This window comes from Neofelis nebulosa, chromosome 17, assembly GCF_028018385.1.
Source record: "Neofelis nebulosa isolate mNeoNeb1 chromosome 17, mNeoNeb1.pri, whole genome shotgun sequence".
NCBI lineage: Eukaryota > Metazoa > Chordata > Mammalia > Carnivora > Felidae > Neofelis > Neofelis nebulosa.
This window is the reverse complement of record NC_080798.1, coordinates 2386347-2394051: the sequence shown is the minus strand read 5'-3', so window position 1 is coordinate 2394051 and position 7705 is coordinate 2386347. Positions and strand designations below refer to the sequence as shown.

General features: G+C 42.2%; 1 long non-coding RNA gene across 2 annotated transcripts; it reads left to right on the top strand.

Moving 5' to 3' along the window:
- The first annotated feature begins 919 nt into the window (after positions 1-919).
- LOC131499487 (uncharacterized) lies at positions 920-7318 on the top strand. 2 transcript variants are annotated; one of them, XR_009255905.1, is made up of 4 exons: positions 920-1483; positions 1584-1706; positions 2015-2149; positions 6417-7318. It is a non-coding gene; the product is annotated as an uncharacterized LOC131499487 (long non-coding RNA). The 2 variants fall into 2 exon arrangements; XR_009255906.1 differs by having other exon boundaries at positions 1571-1706.
- Positions 7319-7705: the final 387 nt, after the last annotated feature.

The following is a 7705-nucleotide window of genomic DNA, read 5'->3' as shown; positions in this document are numbered from 1 at the left end:
GGTCTCAGGTTCAGGACGTTTTGAATTGGGGTTGGCATTGGGAATTTGAGGCATTGCCCAGCAGTCCCTCCATCCAGCCCAGATGGATGCCTGATCCAAGATGAGATGTGATGCTGAGCCACATGTGTGGGTAACGGGTCACATCTGTGTGAGCCTGGTTTATCGCCCATCAGCATTCTAGTGCTCGGGAACAAGGAAAGAGTGTGCCTGGGAAAGAGTGCGTGAGGTGTTGAAAACCATAAATTGGCAGAGCTAAGAATGTCCCTAAAGATAACTTGTTCAACTAGATGTTCAACTGGGTGGTTCAATAGGTTAAGCGTCTGACTGGATCTTGGCTCAGGTAATGACCTCACAGTTCGTGAGTTCTAGCCCCACATCGGGTTCTGCGCTGATGGTATGGAGCCTGCTTGGGATTCTGTCTCCCCTTCTCTCTGCCCCTCCCCTGCTTGTGCTGTCAAAATAAAAATTAAAAAATAAACTTAAAAAAAAAAGGTATCTTGTTCAACCTCAAGTGTCCAGAAATAAAAGAAGGTTTGTCACTTAGTGCAATGTCATGGGAAATTGTGCAGCTGATAATAATAAGTCTGTATTAAAGAGTCTGACCGAGGGGCGCCTGGGTGGCTCAGTCGGCCGACTTCGGCTCAGGTCATGATCTCGCGGTCCGTTAGTTCAAGCCCCGCCTCGGGCTCTGTGCTGACAGCTCAGAGCCTGGAGCCTGTTTCGGATTCTGTGTCTCCCTCTCTCTGACCCTCCCCCATTCATGCTTTGTCTCTCTCTGTCTCAAAAATAAAAACGTTAAAAAAAAATTAAAAAAAAAAAAAGAGTCTGACCGAACAAGGAAACATTTGGACAGTGATGAAGCTGCTTCTTCAATATATTTAAGAATAATACACAAATCCCATAATTCCTAGCACAGATTCTGTTAGTCATTTTGGAATGATTCCATGAGAAAAATGTTTCAGGATTTCCCGAGCTCAACACGAAGGCGATTTGAGGCTGATAGTTGTTCGTTGTGCTGTCTTGTGCACAGGTGACCGGTCAGCAGCATCTCTGGTCTCTACCCGCTAGGTGCTAATAGCGCCCCCTATCCCAGTGGCGCCAACCAGAGTGTCTGCAGACATTGCCCACTGTCTTCTGGGGGCGCCATATTGTCCCTGAGAGCCATTTCTCTAGTTTGAGTTTTCTTGAAACATTATGAAAGCACTCAAACACTGAAAACAATATCAGTATATTTCCATATTCACTCCTTTGATTTCGGAACAGAAGGAATAGAGAATTCAGACATGTGAATTCAACTTCTACAGTTTATTGGCAAAACATTGAACTGACTTCTTTTCGTTCATTGAAGTATCTTTTGATGGCTGGATCTCCCTTTACGAAGGAAGTTGTGCTGCTCTCCATAGAAATATCAAGAACATACGGACCCTTCTCTTGAATTGCCAAAATTGTCTTACATGCTCATCTGCCTCAGCTTATTCTCTGGGTATGTCTCCCCACTCCCTGTGGTGTCCTTTTCCATCCTCCTATTTTCCTGGTCATAAATACTCACTTGGATGGCACACATCCTCAGTTTGTTGTTTCAGGGCTCAGTGATGTTTAGGGATGTGGTAGTAGTCTTCTCAGGACGAGTGGGGCCAGCCAGATCCTGCTAAGAAGGATTTGTACAGGGACGTGACACTGGAGAACTTCAGCAACTTCATCTCTAGGTAAGATGTTAGCACCCCTGGGAGGCTGGGATTTGCCCACGGGAATACCTGCTGCCTTGGGTGTGAATTCTGAGGTGCCTTCAAGACTATGGTTGAGTTTCTGCTCTGTTCTCAATGCAATTGTACTGAATGGGGACAGATAGTTCTGTAGGATAACACCCAAAGAAGCTTCTTCCCCATTCCAAAAGTGACTTCCTCCTCTTCTCTGGAATTTTCTGGTTTCTTTTCCTCATTGATGACCAGGAGCTGGGTGTGACTTCTGGGATGCCCCCTTTGTGACTCTGTTGCGTTTCTTCTTGCGTACACAGGTTCTTCTATTTCCAGGCCAGATGTGATCTCCTTATCGGCACAAGGGAAAGAACCCTTGGGGGCACAAAGAGATGTGACAGGAAGCCTGTGCCCAGCTGAGTGAAGGATCATTAAGAAGGGCAGTGGCACTGTAGGTAATGGCTCAGACGATTAGCAGGACGCGGCACCTTTGAGACAATGCCTGGAAAGTTCCCCTCAAAGTCCCTAGTGTTCAGAGCAGAGCATTACTCCCATCAGGGTGAGCGCCTGGAGGGGCCTCTCTCCTACTCACACATACCACCCCCTGCACCCTCCCCATGCTTCTCCCCGCTCCAAGAGGAAGGCGACTTCTTTGAAGTACAACTTTTTACCTACCCAGGGAACACTGTTTCTTTCCAGTTTCTCCCCCACCCCCTTTTTATACTTATTTTGTGAGAGACTGAGCATGAGTGGGGGAGGGGCAGTAAGAGTGAGAATCTCAAGCAGGCTCCACACTGTCAGCACAGAGCCTGACGCGGGGCTCAAACTCACGAACCATGAGATCATGACCTGAGCCGAAGTCAGACACTTAACTGACCTAGCCACCCAGGCGCCCCTCCCCCACCGCTTTTTAAACAGTTGGATCATTGTTTCCATCCGAAAATATGGTTCTAAAAATAGTTTATTTTGGTTACCTCCCAATGATTTTTCTTCCTTTGATATGTATTTCCAGATTCAGATTTTGTACATTCTTTCTTTCATGCTTTAAAAAAAATTTTTTTTTGGGGGCGCCTGGGTGGCGCAGTCGGTTAAGCGTCCGACTTCAGCCAGGTCACGATCTTGCGGTCTGTGAGTTCGAGCCCCGCGTCGGGCTCTGGGCTGATGGCTCGGAGCCTGTTTCTGATTCTGTGTCTCCCTCTCTCTGACCCTCCCCCGCTCATGCTCTGTCTCTCTCTGTCCCAAAAATAAATAAAAAACGTTGAAAAAAAAATTTAAAAAAAAAAAAAATTTTTTTTAACATGTTCAAATTTTCCAATTTGAGTCAGGCTCTCTGCAATAACGTGGGTCCCAAGGTTGCTTCTGATTCATCTTCAGATGTAGGATTAGACCAGCCTGTAATTTCTGCTGTCAGACATTTCTTAAACATTTCCTAAAATTCTATGTAGTCAATTTTTAAATAATTCTTATCATACCCCTGTGAGAAACACATGTATTAAGTAGAGTACAATGTTTATGTATGAGTTTTTTTCTCTTTAGTCTTACAGTATGTGATCAAAATACTGTTTTCTAAATATACTAAAATTGGTTCTTTTCTTCCCCACCCCCTTCCTCGTGGCTGTATTTATTTGTAGTACAGGCAGGTTCATCCATTATTGTTTTAGTTATTTATTTGGACGCTGTGTGAAACATTACTGTCATTCTGAAAAGTCAGAACTTTACAAAAGAGTGTATTCAGAAAAGTATGGCATCTCCCTCATTCCTGCTACATATTCTCATTCTCCTCTTTTCAACCTTATCCCCACCTACCCCTGTAGTTAACCAAACTCATCATTTTACATTCTTTTCCTTCCAGTATTTCTTGTGTAAAAATGAGCAGATACACGTATATTCTCTTATATTTCTTTTCTTACAGAAAAAGTCACATACTCTATATGTACTTTTGCACCTAGCTTTTTTTCACCTAAGAATATGTCTTGGAAATTACTTATAATTTCATGGACTTTTTTTCATTCTTGTATGCAACTGTGTAACACTTCATTTTGTAGATATGCCAGTTTATTGAACCACTCTCCTATATATGAGTGTTTAGATTGTTCCCAGTATTTTATTTTTTATTAAAAAGGTTTTTTTTTTTTTACATTTATTCATTTTTGAGAGACAGTGTGAGCGGGGGAGGGGCAGAGAGAGAAGGAGACACAGAATCCGAAGCAGACTCCAGGCTCTGAGTTGTCAGCACAGAGCTGGATGAAGGGCTCCAACCCATGAATGGTGAGATCATGACCTGAGCTCAAGTCAGACATTTAACGGACTGAGCCACACAGGCGCCCTTCCCAGTATTTTAAAATTATGATCATGCCATAATGAATAATCATGTGTATCATGTTTATCATAATGTTGGAGGTATTTCATCAGGATAGATTCCTAGATGTGGGATTTTGGTACCCAAGACCCATGTTTTTTAAATACCATACTAGGAAACTGCCTAACAAGTATACCCAAGGGCTGTTTCATTTTCTAGAGGATTTGTACCTTTGTTTGACTTACTGTTAAATACTGATTAGAACCTAGACTCTTGAGGGATGCCTGGGTGGCTCAGTCGGTTAAGTATCCAACTTTAGCTCAGGTAATGATCTCACAGTTCATGAGTTTGAGCCCTGCATCAAACTCTGTGCTGACAGCTCAGAGCCTGGATCCTGCTTGGGATTCTGTGTCTCCCTCTCTCTCTCTGCCCCTCCTCCCCTCTCTCTCCCTCTCTCTCTCAAGAACAAATAAACATTAAAAAAATAAAAACAAAAAAAAAAAAAAAAGAACCTAGACTCATGAACTTAGCTTGTCAACTTGGACATTTCTGGCTGGCCAAAAAAAAAAAAAAAAAAAAAAATCCAAATGTTCTGGCTTTCATACTCTGTATGGCATTAACCAGTTTTTAATCTATTAGCAAACTCGTTTGAGTATTTGTGTGTATTTATTCAATTATTGACTTCTTCTTTGAAGCACCTTTACCATCATCTTAGTTCCTTATTAATGAGTTAAATAAATCTTTAACACAACTTCATTTTTTATTTGGAAAAAATTTTGAAAACTATACTTTGATATTACTAATACTTAATTATAGGCATGAAATAATAACCTATTGTAGGTTCCCTTCTCCTTTGTGCTATTTCCCCTTATCCTTATCCTGATTTTCTTCCTTCAACCTAATGGTCCATTCTTTCAATATTCATGAGTTATATGATGTCATATGTGTGGCAGGCATGGAATTTGAGGTTTATTATACAACAGTAAGTAAATTAGATTTGGGTTAAAGTTTGGTTGAGGGGAGAAGGCAGTAAAGAGGTAGATAAAGTATTTCCATGTATATCGTCACAGCTTTTTTCTTTTTTTTTTTTTTAAAGCATTTTATTTTTTAATTTTTAAAGTTTATTTATTTGGGGGCAACTGGGTGGCTCAGTCGGTTAAGCGTCTGGCACTGGCTCAGGTCATGATCTTGTGGCCTGTGGGTTCAAGCCCTGTGTCAGGCTCTGTGCTGACAGGTCAGAGCCTGGAGCCTGCTTCGGATTCTGTGTCTCCCTCTCTCTCTGCCCCTCCCCCTCTCGCACCCTATCTCTGTGTCTCGAAAATAAATAAACATTAAAATTTTTTTCCGATAAAGTATATTTATTTATTTTGAGAGAGAGTTTGAGTGGAGAAGAGGGGCAGGGGGAGAGGGAGAGAGAATCCCAAGCAGGCTCCATGCACAGCACAGAGCCTGACATGGGGCTTGATCCCATGGACCACGAGATCATGACCTGAGCCAAAACCAAGAGCTGGAAGATTAAGTGATTGAACTACCCAGGCGACCCATCACAACTTTTTTCTATTTTCCAGTAAGATTCTTGAATGGGAAATCATAGGGGTGACAGTATTTAGAATAAGACAAATGACAGCCATCTAAAGAAGTGATGTTGAATATGAGATCTGAATTCTAACAAGAAGCCAGCTTTGCAAAAACTGGGCACAGTGTTACATACAGATCAGCAAATGCAACCCCATGTATCTCACATGTGCAAGGAGAAACTGGGGGTGGAACACAGTGAGGAAGGCAAGTAGCTTAAGATGAACTTGAATACATTTGACAGGTTGAGGACTCAGGATTTCACTCTTGTGCAACATGAAGCTCTGAAGTGTTTTCAGCAATGGGTCTCATTGTCACTTGCAAGAGAACCACCTTAGACATCCTTATTTCAACAAACTCCTTGGGCAACTGTAATGATAAAAACTGAAAAATCTATCTGAATAACTACCTCACTTACTTCACTTAGGGGATGTCCACATATCCTGTTCTCCTTGTTCACTTATCTAATTGCTTAGTCATATTTGGGAGCTGTAAAGAACAGTCATTTTTTTCATAAACATCATTTTCAGTTTAAAACAATTTCTACTAGGGGCACCTAGATGGCTCAGTTGGTTAAGCATCCGACTTCAGCTCAGGTCACAATCTCATGGTTCATGAGTTCGAGCCCTGCGTGGGGCTCTGTGCTGACAGCTCAGAGCCTGGATGGAGCCTGCTTTGGATTCTGTGTCTCCCTTTCTCTCTGCCCCTCCCCTGATTGCACTCTGTCTCTCTTTCTCTCTCAAAAGTAAATAAACATTAAAAAAATAAAAAAGTTTCTACTAAAGAAGCACTAACTCTCTAAGAGGAAGGACTAAAATGAGCATCTCTGCTTTTTCATTATCTTTCAGATCATGTATCCTCATGGGAGAAAATGGAAAAATTTATAAACAAAGATCCTGAGGACCCCATGTTCTAGGATGACTGGGAATATAAAGGCATATTTGAGAGACATCAAAGAAATGAGGAAGGAAATTCCAGTCAAGTGATAATCACCCAGGAAGAGTATCTACTGTGAGACAGCAAACTTCCCATAACCTGCATCAGAAAGTTCCACCTGGAAGTAGGCCCTATGCGTAACGAATGTAGAGAAGGGTTTCGGCAGAAGACATCCCTTCTAAGTCACCAGAAAATGCATACTGCTGACCGATCTGAGGAATGCAAGCAACATGGGAAGGCTTTCTTCATCACCGTTCTGATCCCCCTCAACATCATAGAACTCACACTGGGAAAGACCCCGTGAATGTAAAGAATGTGGAAGGGCCTTTAGTCCTGTTTCCCTCTTTACCCAACACCAGAGAATTCCTACTGGTGAGAAAACCTATGAATGTAAGGAATATCAAAAAAGCTATATTCAGCTCTCAAAACTTAATGTACATCATAGAATTCATACTAGGGAAAAATTCTATCAATATACTGAATGTGCAAAAACTTGTCACTAATTATTCAACATCAGAGAATTCATACTGGAGAAAACCCTATGACTGTAAGGAATGTGGAAGACCTTTAGAGGTATCACACAACTTCATGAACATCAAAGAATATATACCAGGGAGAAGCCATAAAAATGTAATGAATGTGGAAAGGCCTTCGGTCATCAGTCATATCTTTCTCAATATCAGAGGATCCATACTGGTGAGGCACCTTATAAACGTAAGGTTTGTGGGAAGGCTTTTAGGCAGGGCTCAAAGCTTTATCATCACCACAAAATTTATACTAAGTGAGAAATCAAATAAATGTAATGGAAGCTTTTGGTCGAATTTCATAATTTAATGAGCACTAGCACCCCATACTGGTGAGAACCCGTCTCACTGTACTGAATGTGGAAAAGCTTTTAGTCGCTTAACACTAGTTATTCGACATTAGAAAATTCATACTGGTGAAAATCCCTATGAATGTCAGGAATGTGGTAGCTCCACGGGGCGCCTGGGTGGCGCAGTCGGTTAAGCGTCCGACTTCAGCCAGGTCACGATCTCGCGGTCCGTGAGTTCGAGCCCCGCGTCAGGCTCTGGGCTGATGGCTCGGAGCCTGGAGCCTGTTTCCGATTCTGTGTCTCCCTCTCTCTCTGCCCCTCCCCCGTTCGTGCTCTGTCTCTCTCTGTCCCAAAAATAAATAAAAAACGTTGAAAAAAAAATTTTAA